Source organism: Lepisma saccharinum, chromosome 12 (genome assembly GCF_977018435.1).
Source record: "Lepisma saccharinum chromosome 12, izLepSacc3.1, whole genome shotgun sequence".
In the NCBI taxonomy this organism is placed as follows: domain Eukaryota; kingdom Metazoa; phylum Arthropoda; class Insecta; order Zygentoma; family Lepismatidae; genus Lepisma; species Lepisma saccharinum.
In genome coordinates this window covers 42,974,003-42,993,294 of record NC_139240.1, presented here as the reverse complement: position 1 = coordinate 42,993,294, position 19,292 = coordinate 42,974,003, and the positions used below count along the sequence as shown (strand labels likewise).

Sequence of the window (19,292 nt, the reverse complement as noted above, 5' to 3'; positions counted from 1 at the left end):
TACCTTCCGCCGGGTCACGTGACTCGTTTCTCAATCGGCAGGGGGGAGGGGGTTCGGGCCAGAAAGAAGAAAAAAAACAAAAGAAAAAAAGAGGCAGCCCCCGACTTGGAGAAAAGTATGGAAATTGTCACATCTTTCCGTCCACTCGTTCTAGACTCCCCACTTAGTTGTTTCAATTTTCCCGCAGAGGGAATGAAAGAAAAGGTGCCAATATCTCAATCAGGAAATCATTTTTTTAAAAAGAAATATCTGCAGGGGAGAGAGTCCTGTTTTTTTTTTTTTTTTCTTCCTTCCATGGTACACAAGGGAGTGGTTCGAGACATGAATGCACGCAAGTCGAAGAAAATGAAATCGTAGTCTTTCGCATGCATATAAACACTCCCACCCACACACAGCGAATATGTACACTCATCGGCAATAAAAGTGGGACATGTAGATCCTGAAGTACTCGCTTCCCTACAAGGCGGTGGTAGAAGTTGCCATTGAAAATTTGCTATTAGAATCCATTTAACGCCGTAGTGTTAGACAACACACACAACGCCTTGCAGGGAAGCAAGTATTTCAGGATATACATGTCCGATTTTTATTGCCGATGAGTGTACATTCGTAACAGGCTGTAATTTTCGAAACGTACAAACTCAACTAACTTACATCGTTAGTTTGAGGATTACTTCGCTTGAGCCCGATAACAACGAAACTATCATCGAATTGTACTCGAATTCAGAGCTCCCTACAGTGGGAACATGGCCACACAGAGCTGCTTGTTTCGGTGAAATTTTGTAGATAGTGCCTTTCTAAAAAATAAAAGGTTGTAGATTTTTTTTTCAATGAGAATTGTACAGGGTGGTCCGAAAGTCCTGTCACCCCCTACCTAAAAGTAAGAAGAACAATAGAGGAACAATATACGAGCTCCTACAGTTTGGAAGTGAAGGCATGTCGCACATCCTCCATGCTGTTGCCAGAATGCACACGATCATGTGCCCATACACTTGGCAATCATCCTCTCTTCCAAAATGTAGGAGCTTGTGTCAGCCATCTGAAATAGAAAATTAAAACAATATTTACAGTACATGTGTTTGATATTATTATATTGTTCCTCTATTGTTCTTATTACTTTTAGGTAGGGTGTGACAAGACTTTCGGATCACCCTGTACACTCACCTCACTTAGTACTCCAGCAGTTCGTTTCTTTATACAGCATATTTGCAGAAGATACAAGTCAAGCTACAAGTGTATCAATATACGATGTATAGAAGACACTTTATTACTAACGTCGTTGACTGTACATACAGCCATACGAACTAGCTGAATGAGTTTAAAACTGAACGACAGAGACAATTACAGAAACTGTTTACACATGGACGAAGGGCTGGTATCTAGAAATATATTTCTGGGGGAGGAGTCCGAACCAAGTATCTCAGAATAGTAATAATAATAATAATAATTATATATGATAATTTTATGAGATGATAGTAATATAATAAAAATATATAATATAATAATTTTATTAATCGTGTGCCATTGCACCACAAACAATTGGACGAATAATCTCGGAAACATGCCATCAGAATATTTGAAAGTGTGTTCATTACTTTCGTATTAACGTTTTTCTAGACCTGTTGTAGTCATGTTACAAATAGGCACTCTTCACGAGTAAACTAGTGTCTTGTGATATTCTAATTCTAGGTTCGAATCCCGTATGGGTATTTGCGTGGTGTAGCAGACTATCACGAGCTTCATGACAGCATGTATCAATTTTTGCAATCTGAAATCCTGGGTTCAAGTATCGGGTGAACTGCTTGCTGATTATTTATTGCTCATCTATTTAATCAAATCAACATAATTTCCCCCCCTAGGTTGCGGCACTAGGGTAACTTGGGGCTTAACTTCACCCAACAATGCTGTAGTTCATAGTAATGGTAGAAAATATATATTGTGTAATAATTCTATGCCGATAAGGCATTGTCACAAAAAAGTGACACTTCGACTGTCCGTTTTACGTTTTAAAAAATCGTGAGAGACTTAAAGAAAGGGACTGTCTCGGCCAATACTGAACGTCTGGTCACCTGAGTGTAGAGAGACTCACAATAACGCCCATTCTCAAACAGGGACTCGAACACAAAACCTTAAGTGTCGAGATCTTGGTCTACACGAGCACGTCCACAATAAAAGCTGTTAATTTTGTGACGATTTGTATGTTAAGATCCCCATAACAAGTCAAAGCTAACGACACCTATTAAATTTAGTAAGAAGTATGTCTTATGACGTAGTATATCTGGCCCTGACGTCATGGAGATGGCCTCTTGTCCTTGATTTCGCTGCCCACTCGCAGTACATATCTCCTGCTTGTAAACGAACAAACGGATATACGTAGGTTGTTCACCTGTGTTATCTTCGAATGCAGCAAATATCTTCACGTGTGGTATGCAGGATACTAATTGGAGCGTTACCCAATGAATACTACTCGTATGAATACAGCCCAGTTGTAATCAGTGTTCCAGGAATAACCCTTGTTGACGTACTCGAACAAATCTCTAATCGAGAAGAAAAGGACAACGGCTTACGAATCTTCATGGAATGAGGCACGTGTCCTTTCGGGATGTGAGGGAATCCAACATGTTGCAGGTTTACGCATCCATCCTCCGATATATCACAGTCCCGAGAAATTCTGACGTCAGGCCACGGTGAATCATTCCAATGGCGATAGCACTGCCTGGCATGATCTCCGTCTCATCACAGCAGAGCGAAAGCTGCCAACATAAAATGCATTGACAAGTTTCTCTGTGCTTTAATACGTAACTCAATCAGAACCTTTTCTTGACAAGATTGCACAGCTGTAGGCTTCAACTGTTTACAGGGTTGATCGGGAAAGGTCCAGCACCCACGTACGTATAGGCTCCCAGCTTTGGCACCACCAGGCAGGGTGCGATTTTGTCATTAGGAGGTGAACTTACGGGGTTTACACTCTTAAAAATCTTATAGATGTTACCAATACCCCCCAGAAAACTGAATAATAGGTTTCCATGAATTTAAACCTCGCATGCAGTATCTCTCTATGACATAAATATTATTCATTCATTCATTGTTTTCTGTCTAATTGGCAGGTTTTTCACTGCAATCTCCAGCTTTCCCTATTCTCCGCCTTACGCTTCGTAATAGCATATGACCCAGTTAATTTAATATCATCCATAAGCTGATATCTCTTTCTTCCACGGACTTTTCCTCCTTCAACCATTCCCTCCAAGGCATCCCTTAGCAGGCAGTTCCTTCTTAGACAGTGTCTAACCAGTTTCTTTTCCTCTTCTTGATGGTCTCCAGTATAGATCTTTTTTCACCAACTCTTTTCAGTACGGCTTCGTTTCTTACCTTGTCCGTCCATTTTACACGCTCCATCTTTCGCCATGTCCACATTTCAAAAGCTTCGAGTAGTTTCTCTTCATTTCTTCTCAACGTCCAGGTTTCTGCACCATATAGTGTTACACTCCACACAAAACATTTCACTAATCTCTTCCTTAGACCTATGTCCATGGGTCCACAAAAAAACATTTTTTCTTCTATTGAAAGCTTCTTTTGCTATTGCGATTCTCATTTATGTACTTATAATCGCTTAAAATCTAATTTTGATGTCGAAGAGAATACAAATGAACACCCTTCGAAACCTTAGTAAAAATCAAACTACAGGGTGGTCACAAAGTGGGCGATAATAGTTGGATTACTTGATGTGAACACATGCCTGTGTCATTGATAACCACCTCTGGGACTTCTTGGAGGCCCTTCAGAACGTTATTTAGGGGAACGTCACCGCCCGGGAAAAGGTCTTATTCACACTTGCATCGCGAAATGTGCCAAAATATGGCTCAGAGTTCGGCCGTGCTATGAAAAAGACGGTATACATACCGATGTTCCTCCGGACACTTAAACCATCAGGCATGTGTTCATACCAAGCATTCAACCATAACCATCGTAGTGTCGAAAATACAGGTGGGTACGCCCACTTTGTGACCACCCTGTATATGAAAATTAAGCTTTTGAATTCTATAAATCAATTAAATGGACGAAATGAATGAGACCGTTCCTGCAGGTTCGATGGTTTGAAAATTGTCACTGTCAAATATTCTTGATACATTTTGTTGCAATTTATTTGGAAACAAAAGCAGATTTTAAAGTGTTGCAACTCCTAAATGATTTCTCTGATCGTTAGATTCGTGGCACTGAGCCCGCGTTCACGTTCAGCTGTAGTGGTACCAATTTCGATTGAATTCACAATGTTTTTGAGTGAAGTGGGAATGTGTTTCGGATATTCTTTCCAGATGCGAAAATCAAATCTTTTAACTAGTGACGCGCACGTGTTATGTAAGTATGATATATATTAAATAATATACGTTGCACATCGAGTAGGTGGGAAATAATTGTCCCTGGTCGGGATGCGTGATTCATAACCAGAAGTCGGTATGGTTCAAGATAGGGGGAGGGATCCTCCCTATTTCCCTTTTCAAAACGCACCCTGCCACCTAGTAAGGGTACCAGAAAAATGAGCGGAGGGAAAAAGGGGGAATATGCCACTCAATACCATACAAAAACCTCACATTTGGCTAAAATAATTGGAATTTATCCAGTTCCTCATGCTTGCTTCGAGGTTTGGTTTGAGTTGGTGCTTTAAGTCCACGTTATGCACACTAAGGCTAATCGGGACTGGACCTACAGTTTAAAGTGGGATCCGAACCACTATGTGCCGCCACCGGGTATCGATTCCGGGACCCCTTCATTACAAGGCAACGACGTTTCTACTGCGCCATCGGGGAGGAAACACTTGCTTCGAGGCGTGGGTGGACAACGAGAGGCGACACGAAAATCTGGAACGAATTAGAAGGCATGTGCCAAGATAATAGTATTTTACCAATTATAATGCTAATGACACGCAGAGTGAAGTTTTTGCCTTTTATCACTTACTTCTCGCGTAGTAACTTCTAAAAAAAAAAATCACCGGGTACTTTATCGTTACTTTTTGTTTACCACACACATGCTTTTGTCAGCCAACGTCCAAGTACTCTGGTACGAATGAGTCTTTGTCTTTTCACTACATGATTCACCTGGTTTGTTGAAGAAATAACAGGCAACCTTCTTATCACTTTGTTATTTTGATCTGACTAAGATGTTTGCGTGACGTTTCTGCTAGGGGTGAAATTTTATAGCTACAAGAAGCAACTTGCGGTTTCAAGAAGAGAATTGTCGATGTCGAAGTCGTGGCGCAAATTACGTTACGAAATATGAAAAGTTAAATAAATATTACGTTTACAGTGTTTGCACAGTTTTATTATAGTAATTTTTAAAATCAGATAATAATGGGATGATATTACGCTTCAAAACCATATTTTAGAATTTTAATAATAGTTTTTTTTAGGGGAGCAACGCGAATAAAGATAGGAAAACGTAAATATGAACAGGATATAATAAAAAAATAACCCTGAAATTTTTCTAAAGTTTTCATGAAATTTAGCTTCTCCCCTTTTCGCTTGAGACGGGGAAATTTCCCATCGTGTGGCAAAACCCCTCGCGCCTGAACATGTCGGTTTACACAAACGTAATCTTGCAAAGGAAATAGATCACAGAATAAGAAGGAACAGAAATCCTGCAAAGGAACTTGAACATAGGATAAGAACGAAAAGAAATCCTCCAAAGGAACTACATCATGGAATAAGAACGAAAAGAAATCCTGCTATGGAACTAGACCATACAATAAGAAGGAACAGATATTCTGCAAAAGAACTAGATCACAGAATAAAAACGAAAAGAAAACCTGCAAAGGAACTACATCACAGAATAAGAACGAAAAGATCCTCCAAAGGAACTATCATAAAATAAGAAGGAACAGATATTCTGCAAAGGAACTAGACCATAAAATAAGAAGGAACAGAAATCCTGAAAAAAACTAAACAAGAATAAGAACGAATAGAAATCCTCCAAAGAAACTAGATCATAGAATAAGAAGGAACAAAAATCCTGCAAGAAACTAGATCATAGAATAAGAAGGAACAGAAATCCTCAAAGGAACTAGATCATAAATTAAGAAGGAATATAAATCCTGCAATGGAAGTAGATCATATAATAAGAAGGAACAGCAATCCTTCAAAGGAACTACATCATAGAATAAGAACGAAAATAAATCTCCAAAGGAACTAGATGATAAAACAAGAAGGAACAGATATCCTGCAAAGGAACTAGATCATAGAATAAGAAAGAACAGAAATCCTCCAAAGGAACTACATCATAGAATAAGAACGTAAAGAAATCCTCCAAAGAACTATCATAAAATAAGAAGGAACAGATATTCTGCAAAGGAACTAGACCATAAAATAAGAAGGAACCGAAATCTTGAAAAGAACTAGAACAAGAATAAGAACGAAAAGAAATCCTGGAAAGGAACTAGATCATAGAATAAGGAGGAGAAGAAATCCTGCATGTGATCAAGATTATAGAATAAGAAGGAATAGAAATCCTGCAAAGGAACTAGATAAAGGAACAAGAAGGACACGAACTAGATCATAGAATAAGGAGGAGGAGAAATCCTGCAAGTGAACTAGATCATGGAATAAGAAGGAATAGAAATCCTGCAAAGGAACGAGATCATAGAATAAGAAGGAATAGAAATCCTGCAAAGGAGCTAGATAAAGGAACAAGAAGGTATAGAAATCCTGCAAGGAAACTCATTAGAATAAGGAGGAGGAGAAATTCTGCAAAGGAACTAGATCATAGAATAAGAGGGAATAGAAATCCTGCAAAGGAACTAGATCAAACAACAAGAAGGAATAGAAATGCTGCAAAGGAACTAGGTCATAGAATAAGGAGGAGGAGAAATCCTCCAAAGGAATTAGATCATAGAATTAGAAGGACCAGAAATCCTCCAAATAAACTAGATCATAAATAAGAAGGAATATAAATCCTGCAAATGAACTAGATCATAGAATAAGAAGGAACAGAAATATCCAAAAGGAACTAGATCATAAAATAAGAAAGAACAGAAATCCTGCAATGGAACTAGATCATAGAATAAGAAGGAGGAGAAATCCTGCAAAGGAACTATATCATAGAATAAGAAGGAATAGAAATCCTACAAAGGAACTAGATCAAACAACAAGAAGGAATAGAAATCGTGCAAAGGAGCTAGATCATAGAATAAGGAGGAGGAGAAATCCTCCAAAGGAACTAGATCATAGAATTAGAAGGAACAGAAATTCTCCAAAAGAACCAGATCATAAAATAAAAAGGGACAGAAATCCTGCAAAAAAACTAGATCATAGATTATGAAGGAGCAGAAATCCTCCAAAGGAACAAGATCATAGAATAAGAAAGAATATAAGTCCTGCAAAGGAACTAGATAAAGGAACAAGAAGGAATAGAAATCCTGCAAAGAAACTAGATCATAGAATATGGAGGAGGAGAAATCCTGCAAAGAAACTAGATCATAGAATAAGAAGGAATAGAAATTTGCAAAGGAACTAGATCATGGAATGAGAAGGAGAAATCCTGCAAAGGAACTAGATAATAGAATAAGAAGGAATAGAAATCCTGCAACGGAACTAAACCATAGAATAAGACGGAATAAAAATCTGAAAATGAACTAGATAATAGAATAAGGAGGAGAAATCCTGCAAAGGAACTAGATCATAGAATGAGAAGGAATAGAAATCTGCAAAGGAACTAGATCATAGAATAAGAAGGAATAGAAATCTGCAAAGGAACTAGATCATAGAATAAGAAGGAATAGAAATTGCAAAGGAACTAGATCATAGAATAAGAAGGAATAGAAATCTGTAAAGGAACTAGATCATAGAATAAGAAGGAATAGAAATCTGCAAATAAACTAGATCATAGAATAAAAAGGAATAGAAATCTGCAAAGGAAGTAGATCATAGAATAAGAAGCAACAGAAATTCTGCAAAGGAACTAGATCATAGATTTAGATGGAAAAGAAATCTGCAAAGGAACTAGTTCATAGAATAAGAAGGAACAGAAATCCAAGATAATTTCATTATCAAAACATTAATACTGCAATGGGGATAAGACAGGCAGTGACATCTGCCATAAAGTTCTGCAACGGCGAAAAAAAATAGATCCAAAGAATAATAATAGCTGAGATGGCCTTAGAGCGCTTATGTCATATGATTATTTTTTTATATCATGGTAAGCGTCTTTAATAACTCATTGTACTCGTATATAATGCCTAGTATATCGGAGCAGTATTTAGGTAATTCGTGTGTAGTGAACTTGTATTACCTGGTTCGCCAGTACAGTTGAGAAGACTTACATAATAGGAACATAAATTTTAATAGTTTACACGGCAATTGCATTAGTTCTGTCTTGTCGTCAAAATAGATAACATGTTTTGCATTTTAAATTATATGGTTTTATTCTTAAGCGTAAAGTTTATTAATTTTTCTTCTGGAACGTATTATGTCCAGGAATGTATTTGAATAACAAAGAGATCTGTGGCTTATCCAGTGTCATGGCATTGTCTAAAACAAGACGTATAGAGGCCACAGACAATTGTCATTAAGAGAATGTTATGAATTTACTTTTCATCGCATGGCAAGCTGAAGAAATCAGTAAAAACATTTCGTGCGTAATGCTGACATGCTGAATAAAGAGGCTGTTATAATGTTTTATTTTAACAATGTGAGCATATGTACATTACTCTTTACGATCGAGCAATTGTTTCTATTGATCTTTGCTATAAGTTATCCGGGATTGCATAACAAGAATGTAAAATAGAAGTACACTGTGTCGTGCTACGGGTTCATTTAAAAATGTGTATAAGCATTGTTAGGAACAGGCCCATAGCCAGAATTATATTTCGGCTGCAGGTGGGGGACTTATCCTTTATCAGCAGCCGCGATCTAAAGGCGAAAAAATGGGTGGTAGAGACCGTAAAGATGAATTTCTCAGTACATTACAACTAGTTAACCAATATGAGATGGACCTAAAGGAAATCGGTAAGGATGAAAAAGATTGGATTGATCTTACCCAGGATGGGGACAGATGGAAGGCCTGTGTTGCTGCAGCCATAATCCTTCGGGTTTATGAAGGCTAGAAAGTTAGTTAGTTAGTTTAATCCTGCTAATGAAGTAAAATTACTTTCCACTACTTATTTAAATTAGATATTTGTAAGATTTCGCATAGGTTTCAGCCCCCCCCCCCCCCTCGGCTACGTATATGGCCCTTGGTTCAAAACGTAACTCAGTTAGCACGGGCGTCAGAAAGGAAGGGATCGAATTGGTCCAACAACCCCGCCCCCACTTTAGAAATTGACATCGTTTACTTCAAGTTACAGAAAAGCGGAGATCTTGTTATTTTTATTAATAACAGAAAGTTCCGTTAGTGTGTATTCAAACGGAATAACTAACGTTAAAACTAACTTAGATCGAAAGAATTGAGTGTAAAATACAGGAATCATATGCTACCATTTAATCCACAGAATAAAGTTTAATGATTGGGTACTTAAAAATATATTTATGACTCGCACACAAGACGTGGCCAGGGACGATCGGATATTTGAAAAGTTTAGAACGCAACGCTATGGGTGTACGTGCTCTAATATTATACTAATAGCTACTCAAAATATTTTTGTCTATTGAAATTGATGAATACTGTCCTTTTCAAAATAGTTAGATGTTTTACATAAACGAATTCAATAGCGACACCAAATTGGAAAAGCAATACTTTTTTTGTCATTTTTACATTATTTAAAATAATTGGAAAATAATTGTCTTATGCCATTGCTCACAAATTCCTACCTTGCCTCTACAATAAATTGTGAGGTTCATATTTTGAAAAATATGAAAATTAAAAAATCGCTCACTTACCGTAGTTTTCGTGGTGAGAATAAGCTTTCTATAAGTTCCCTAGCAACGTCCGATCCCATAGTCAACAACAAACATGTCAAACACGATAGCATTGTTACATCTTTAAACAACCATAACGTAGCTATTTTCGTAATGTGAGTACTAAGTTGCATACAACTGTTTATGTAATCTCTGGACTGAATCTTCTTATGTAGATGTCACTCTTGTTTGATTAGCGTTTTCTGACTTGGAATTGAATCTGCGTTGTTGTTGATCTAGAAGATAAAGTATGAGAAAAGAATTGTCGGACGTCGCTAGGGACGACAAAACGGGGTATTTTCACTCTTAAGGCGAAGAGGGACAATTACGCACCAGTTGTTCATTTATTTCAATATCGTCGGATTGGGCACTGCTATTTAAAAAAGGGACTAGTATGCAAGAGAGTATGAACTTCTCTCCATGTTGCAAGTGGAAACTGTTTTTCAAGTTGATTAGTAATCTAGACACGATGTTTGAAAAATATTATCAATAAGTATTTACAGAATCCCATGTATCCTTATGGGAAATCAACTTCAAGTTACGGCTCATCAAATGGGAGTTTCGACTATTCCTACTACTATGACATAGTTCAACGTGCCCTTTTTACGTCCACGTACTTTTCTACGTCATTAGATGTTTGATATTCCAGAGAGAACGAATAAAATAATGGTCCCATCAACCTAATGCATTTCTCCTTGCCTCATACGGCCATCCTTGCAGTGTTGCTAAACCTGATGTGCATAAAAGAGCTACATTTCACCATTAATAGAGCTAAAGATGACTTTCAAGGAGCTAGATTAACGAAGGCTGGATAAAGTGCCTCCTAGAGTAATTTTAGCTGTCAGAGGGCTGCGGGCGCTGCAATCACCGTTAGCTTTACAGTGACGGCAATTTATTCTTATTTTTCATGGCCCTGATTTGGCAGCATCACCCATCTCAATAATCCACTGATGCTCATATGAAATCGAAAATGAAGGATTCCCGGATAACGTATTATCATCTTCACCTTAGTCACGGCGCTATATAAAAGTAGCTGGGGAGGTAAGAGGGGTGGGTGATGCAACCAATATAACAATATCACGTCACGTGCAAAATGAATGGTCTTTGTGGGCCGAGCCAGTGGTGGCATCATAATGGAGCTGGGGCGGGTGCCGCAGTTCACAGCCAAACGAGTGCACGAAAGAGCCAGATCTGGCTCCAAAAGAGAGGAGTTGGCAACAGCGATCGGCAGCTGTCGCAGCGGGAAAAACCATGGTGAAATTATCCCTCTCCCCCTTAAAGAATGGGGTGTGAGTATTTTTTAAATTTTCTTGTTGCTTTGAGACAATATCGAGGGGAGGATTCCCTCACGAAAAATATGTATGTCAGCGAGTCAGTGGGTTTGGAGTTTTATATACCGTACCGTATGTTGGATGCATGCAACTGCAATTTGTAATCATTATCTACATTTATGCATGATAAAAACATTGAAATTTAAAAAAAAAAAAACTTGCTTCCCGTTTTTCAACAGGCAGGCTGTCAAATTTCACGGTAACTTTTAACAGTGGAGAGACATGTAAGCAGCTGTTTGCATCGCCCATTCTCCCTCCGCTCGGTTGAAAGCGCCCCAGGGTATTCTCTTCTTGGCCCAGCTGCATATAAAGTTAATATTTTCCCACTTCAATCCATTTGATTGATTTAGTTAATTTTACTTCGCTTTTCTGCCACTGCTGCCTAATCGCGAAAATGGGGATGAATGATGATGAGACGAGATGGATAAAGGGACAATCACAAACATGTAGGGACAACACAACAGAAGTCCCACAGAGTATTATGCTGGCTGTGAGTCCAGACACCAGAGCTTCGCTAGTCTGCAAATACAGTTCAGAGTGTGCTACGTGGAAGGGAGGCTGATATTTGGATGTCTTCGAAAATGGTAACCCCTTACACCCCCAATCGCGAAGATGAGTACGAGCAATAATATGAAATAAACAATTGAAGTAGTTCGATAGTTCCTTATTGAATGAACTAATTACTAACTAACTCTCTAGCCTTCTTAAACCCGAAGGTTCATGTCTGCAGCAACACAGGCCTTCCATCTGCCCCTATCCTGAGCAAGATCTACCCACTCTTTTCCATCCCTACCGATTTCCTTTAGGTCCATCTCAACGTTATCCCTCCATCTTCGTCTTGGCCTTCCTACAGGTCTCTTACCATCAGGTTTCCCAACAAGAATCCTGTAAACTCCTCTTTCCTCTCCCATTCGTGCCACATGACCTGCCCACCTAAGTCTTCTTGATTTAATCATTCTAATAATATCTTGACATGAATACAAATTATGTAGTTCTAAATTATGTAACCTTCTCCACTCACCTGTCTCCTCATCCCTTTTAAGTCCAAATATTTTCCTAAGGATCTTATTTTCAAATACTCTCAATTTATGTTTCTCTTTCAATGTAAGGGACCAAGTGTCGCATCCATATAATACTACAGGCGTGAATGAGTTTGAGTTTTCTTAGACTGTAAATAGCTATACCGAGTGTTTCTAAATTGCGTGTAAATGTTATCATAATATGTCATGACCTACGTAGGCTAGAATCAATATTCTAAGGTACAGTAAAACCTTGTTAATCCGGACTTCGCTTAATCCGGACAGGCAAAAGAAAAAGAAGATAAAAAAAGCAGAATGCAAGGTTTTAAATGTGGCTAGAAGTCAACAAGAGAACTTCCCAAAGAAAAGGCAGTCAACCACTGATGAAATTCTGTTTCCCGCAGACTTTGTACTGTACTGTATAGTGTATTTAGGCCTATGCCCTTTAAATAGACCATAATAAACGTGTTTTGTTGCTATAAACGGAGTTTGAATGCACTTTCTACTGTTTATTTAGGTTATTTCAGTTAATCCGGACTTTCGTTAAACCGGTCAACTTATCCCCCAATTAGTCCGGATTAACGAGGTTTTACTGTACTTAGAACCGCGAGGCAATAGTTTAATTTATTGACTGGTAACATATACAAATCTGCAAATTTAAAAACCTACCTCCCGGAATGAAATCACAAATACGCCACTGAGTGGGCATTGCCCCAAAGCAAAAAACCTTAATTTGCACAGTGGGCTTATCTACTTTGAATATCCTATTTTCAACAATCCCACCTTTCCTTTTGGCGCGCACAATAGTCAGTGCCCATCATAATGTCGGCTTTGCGAACATTAACTGCCTGTAAACCCTTCTAGATGAGCGTTTACGAGCAGGCTGCGATTGGAATCAATAAACTGGCGGACTCTTCTCTAAACGTTTGTTTGTCCAGAGGTATTTGATGGGCAAGAACATAATGAAAGACAGAGAACCGCGTCTATAATTGCAAATCGCATCTCGCGTCGGGAATACATACCCGATAAGGCTGTCGGAGAAATAACACTAAGGCTGTCTTTATTGCATATCCCCGGATATCAACGCCGGGTGATAAACGACCGCTTCGGGATGAACAGAACTATTAATACGTCCGCGGAAGGATATCTCTATAGGCAATGTCTTGTCAATGCTGAGGGCAATTAAAAAAGTATAAAGATATTAAATATTGAGATTTGATGGACATTGTCATCCGGTTTAAAAAGGTCTAAGGGATAAGTTGCCGAGATGAGAGCTGCTGTTGTTGTGTTTGCCAGCTTCTGTAGTCATTGTTCTCTGTCTTACACATATCTGTTGCCCATTGTCTGCCTTGTGCCGTCTCCGACAGACAATCGACTACCTTCAGAAACACGTGCCATGGAGCGAGCAGGTACTGGAAGTGATTATCCTCATGACAATGCTTTGGTTGCGTTTGTGTGGACGATCAGGCGATGGCGTAAGCTTCAACAAGTGCAAAACGACGGTTTTTGCGGCGGTTATCATCTGCAGAACGTCGGTGATGGAGGAACTATTGATGTATTCTCATCCTACGATTGGTCGCATCCTTAAAATTTTACTCGTTGGAATGTCAGGGATAAGTCGGGTGGACGTTTGCAAAATTTCGTCTCCTTTCAAAAAGGCGCTATGATATTGCAAATTCCAAAAAATTACATCTGCTTAGAATTTCTACAAAATCATTTGTACTTCAATTCAAAGATGTTCGGGATAGCCAGGCCGGTTCTGCAACCGAAAATGGCGCTCGGTGGCGCTCGCAGTGTTGCTAACTCCTCACTTGAAAAAATCACCAAGGTTTTTGTTTTTGGGTCTAACCTAACCTCAAGCAAGGAGCTGGCAACACTGCTTGAGGCTTTTCTCGCAGTGTGGCCAACTCACCCCAAGAATATTTCACCATGTGATATTTTACAAGCGAAGCTAACCTACGAATGGGAGTTAGCAACACTGATTAGTGTAATCAGCTCAGTTGAGCGCCATCAATTGGCGATTAGTGTTGCCAACTCACCCCAAGAATATTTCACCATATGATATTTTACAAGCAAAGATAACCTACGAATGGGAGTTGGCAACACTGACTAGTGGAGGTGCACGGGTTGAGTGCCATCAATTGCGGTTCAGTGTTGCCAACTCACCCCAAGAATATTTCACCACATGTTATTTTTACAGGCGAAGCTAACCTACAAATGGGAGTTGGCAACACTGACTAGTGAAGGTGCACGGGTTGAGTGCCATCAATTGATGTTGCCAGTGTTGCCAACTCACCTCAAGAATATTTCACCATGTGATATTTTACAGGCAAAGCTAACCTACAACTAGAAGTTGACAACACTGGTAACATCAATTGCAATTCAATGTTGCCAACTCGCCTGAAGAATATTTTACCATGTGATATTTTACAGGCGAAGCTAACCTACAAATAGAAGTTGACAACACTGGTAACATCAATTGCGGTTCAATGTTGCCAACTTACCTGAAGAATATTTCATCATGTGATATTTTACAGGCGAAGCTAACCTACAAATGGGAGTTGGCAATACTGACTAATAGAAGTGGCCAGGGTTGCGTCCGAATCAACAGCAGATGTCACCTAGAGTGCTGTTCCATCTGGGACTCAGCCAATCTCTGTTGTCCGAATTTGCGGTAGACGTGGAGTCGGAGGGAAGAGCAGAGAGGCGCGACAGATGCACGCTTGAACTTGCTGTGATGCTGCGCTTGGCAGCCATATTCTAATTTTTATTTTGTACAGGCAACATTTACTGATTAGAGGATGTAAAACTCTATATTTTAATATTTTATCGATAATGAATGCAGAAAACTTGTAAATAATGAAATAGCGTGTTATATTTTTAATGTGAGTAGTTAGGTGGAAATCATTGTCATGTTTGTTTGCGCCCCCAGAGCGCGGTGGGTGAAGTTCGGGCTGACACCTGGCGGGAAAAGTGACAGCCGTACTACAAGGGGACATGCAGATTCGGACGACTTGGACGCGACTTCGAGTGCACGCGAGAGCAACGGGGGAGAACGGGATGGAGCGCTTGCCAATCCGGACACGGCTTTTGTAAACCTCTCTCGGGAACGATGTGCCACACACGCGCGCGCGCCTATCGGTAGATTATGTTTCGCGTATTTATTTGTTGCGCTGACACAGCGTGATGAGTAAATAATGCATTTTCTCATTTTTGAAGTACGAATGCACTTTATCGTAATCTTCCAAGTCCCGGGGACACTAATGTTTGTATATCGTGACTTTTGTAAACCTCTCTCGGGAACGATGTGCCACACACACACGTGCACGCGCTGGCGCCTCTTATTATTTGTGCAAGAAAAAGATGTTAAACCTGTTAAAACTGCTCTGTGACCCTCTCGTTCTTCACGTCGTACGCGAAAAACTTCTCTGCAATCAGGATAACGCTGCACACGGTGTCATCGGGCAGCGCGTCGTGGAACTCGCAGACGATTTTGATGTTGGTGCGATCGTTGACCACCACCTGCTTCCTCTTCGTCGTGTTGATGACGAACATCGGCCTGCGGATTTTGAATTCGCTGGGCGTGTAGTACACGTCCACGTTTCCCTCGGTCACGCGCTTGTAAGCCGTGTAAGCTTCGTAAAGTTTTAGGTAATCGTCTTTGGTCATGTCGAGGTTGTAATTCTCGCGCGGGAAAACTTCGTTGCGTCCATTTTTCAGATAAACATTCTTGATCTTGCAGTCGTCGAACTTGCTGGAATCTTTTTCCTGGTTGTTATCGCGCCCGGTCTGAAAGAGCACCACGACGAAATCTGGCATGTCGAACTGTATGTTGTTGAACTGTGTCGTCACGTCGAATTCCATGTGACTTCCCGACGCCATCTTCTGCACACACTGGTAACCGTGAAAGTGAATCGGTACCTGCGGACTCTTCAAGATCTCTGCTTTGTACTTGAGGGCGTAGTTTGTTTCGTATTCCACGATCGGCATTCTCAATTCCATGCTCCGGATGACGCACTTGGCTGCTTCGGGTAATGTGTTGGCTATCGGCGTGCCGTCGGCGTTCAAGTTGGTGTATCGCATCAGTGCGCCGTTGTTGTTGGCCGCTCTTCGAAACGTGACGCGCAATCCTCCCTTCCACATGATCTCTTTGTAGTCGGAGAAGAATCCCGGCAGCAGACGCATGGGAAAGAGCACCGTGTGACTTTTAGTCGATATTTTGGTCCCTGCTTCGAATCCTCCCGCCTGGTAGTATGCCGCATCCGTTTTGGATAATTTCAATGTTCCCACTGCCGTCGACGTGATGCCTGGATAATCTATTCTGTCGATGACGGTGTTGTGTTTCCTCACCTCCACCTGCGAGAACAGATGAGGTACGAAGTTGTCCACGAGTTTCAAATTTGCATTGGGCGGAAACGCTTCTCCGCTTTCTTTCTTCACCACGTCGAATTGAAGGTAGAGGTCCGCTCTGTGAGGATGAACAAACCCGTCCCCTACGTCCACGTCGTATTCGATCTCCCTGTTTGCTTCGTTGAGATTGGCGAACGTGCGACGGTTCGGAGGGAAAGATTGCAATTCGTAACTTTCGATTTGTTCCATTTTCACTATGTGTGTTATTTACTATACGTTGATCTCCACGATGGCCGTCGTAGTGGCACCTGCGAAATCCACCACCTCTCCTTTCTCGTTCGTCACCACCAACTCTATGTCGTCTATGCGGTTGCGACATACTGGAAAATAGATCGGCGAAGAGGGTGTGTAGATGATCGGTTCCATGAACTCGGAACTGGGTTTGAATGTGGCGATGATTCCCGTCTGCTTGTGACTTCCCAGCAACTCCCCGTCCGAAGATTTAGTGATCATGCCTTCCGCCACGTTACAGTGAACGTTCAGAGTCTCTATGGCCAGAAATTTAGGAATGTTTGCTGCCGTGTGCTTGATGCCAGCTTCGAGTTTTGTGTTGTTCTCGAAACCTAAAAGTTCTCCCATGGTGCCCAGGTCCACGGTCTCCGTCGCCGATAGGATTTCCACTCTGTGCGTGACCGAATTTTGAGAAAGGTACGTGCCTTTGGGTAAATGAGCTTGCAAAGTGGAAAGATTGTATTGACCTGGCGTGACGACGATGTGTTCGCTTCCGACGCTAATTTTGTTGTTGTGATGCGTGACGTTAGGTATGAGGTACATGCTGTAGAATGCACGCAGAGCTACGGATTTAGGATAGACGATGTCGTCGTGCAGCGTGAGTTTCAAGATCGAAGATTCGCTCGTGAGATGGAACACGCCCATCGTGTTTAAGATTCCACAATGCTTTCTGAAAATGTTCCACCGACGGGTTATTTATTTTAGACATGTATGCGAGAACAGAAAGGCAAAGGTGGCCGCAGTTAACATCGGTGAAACCCTGGATGCGTTTGTCATTGTAGTAGAGGTTGGCAACACTGAGATACTTCACCAACCTGGCAGGCGGTGTGCCACCGAACGAATCGAAAACAAATGCTTTGTCATCGTTAATTTTGAGGTAGCATATCCAATGTGTACCAGGATTTTTGTAATTGTCCAGGTTGACCACGCCATACTCCTTTTTCTTCACAGCAGAGGGTAGAGAATCGGACATGAAAACACCCCTAAAGTTCCTTATTCCCAACGGTTCGATCAGAGATTCAATATCGAAGTTGGACAGGGCTTCTTCTTTTTTTTATATTTCTTCAAAGCATCGAGGTTGCTTTTTTGTTTTTTGGTTATACCTTTCCCCTTCTTCTCCATAGCCAGGTTGTGACGTTTCTGTTCTTCCAATTCTGCCTTGTTTTTCTTCGAGTCGATGACGGTTTTCGCGATGGCGGCGCTACCGCCGGCCAAACTTCCAACGGCCCCCAATGCTGCCAGGATGGCCGGGATGCTGAATATGAAACCTCCGATCTTTTGCTGTTTTCGCGAACGCTGCAAGCGTTTCAATTGAGGTGTGCTGAGAAGTAATTTCATTCCGTGTCCTTTCGTCAAGCAAGAACGTTTCTTCTCACGTTGTTTCTTGGTGAGTAACCCATCGAGGGCACCTAGATTTTTCAGATTGGAGTATGGTATCTGGTACACGACACCTTTGGGCTTCATGTTGATGCTCTATATGTTATTTTCACGATATGTTATTTATATATATGTTTTGAGATTTTTTTGTTTTGTGTAATTTTTTTTGGTATGTTATTTATATATAAATATTCTGAGATTTTTTTGTTCCGTGTAATTTTTTTCAAGGATATACTTCCCGCAGAACCGTTACACAAATTCTATTACGTGCTTTGTTTTTTTACCAAAAAGTTCTTTTGTACCCTTGTACACGATTCGAGTTTTGTTCTCGATTAAAATAGCTAGCTTCTCGTCGGATAACATGTCAGCGTATCGATCTGGTAAAAATAGACTGTATTGTGCGTTGAGCAGCAGACGTGCCTTGGGACCATACTGGGTAGAAACAATTGAGCCGGAAGTTATCGTGTAAGGTTTGTCCACTTCCAATTCCCGAATTTTTACATACTCTACTGACAAATTTAGCATTTGTTTTAATGCTTGGAGGTCACTTATTTTTTCAGTTGTCATATCGAAGAGAAATTTTCAGTGTGTGTGTTAGAGAAATTTAGTTTTTTTTTTTTTTTTCACGATGTGTGTTATTTATATATACCGAAGATTATTTTTTTTCACGATGTGTGTTATTTATATATATATTTTTTTCACGATTTGTATCGAAGATTTTTTTTTGTGTGTGTGCGTTAGAGGAAGAAAGTTCGTACTTCGGAAAACGCAATGATGTGCGTGATGATTTCTTCAGTTTCCTGTTTGGACTTACACCAATCATCAGTATATCGTCTTCTCCCCTGCCTCGCCTCGTGCAGTTCGTCTATTCTCTTGTTTAATTTTTCCCCCGCAACCGAAAGAAGAGTGTCAAGATCACCGCACCTCATGCCGCTAATTTCCCGAAGATAATCCTTAACAGCCATTTCACAAGGGATGCGAAATTCCGGCGTTGATCTTGCTATGATCAAAAATTTTCTTATATCCTCACAATCTCTATTTACTGC

General features: G+C 40.4%; 1 protein-coding gene across 1 annotated transcript in view; it reads left to right on the top strand.

Annotated features, from left to right (window-relative positions):
• LOC145996032 (transcription factor hamlet-like) overlaps window positions 1-19,292 on the top strand; it is a 438,379-nt gene that overhangs the window by 27,304 nt on the left and 391,783 nt on the right. The gene's annotated exons all lie outside the window — the stretch shown is intronic.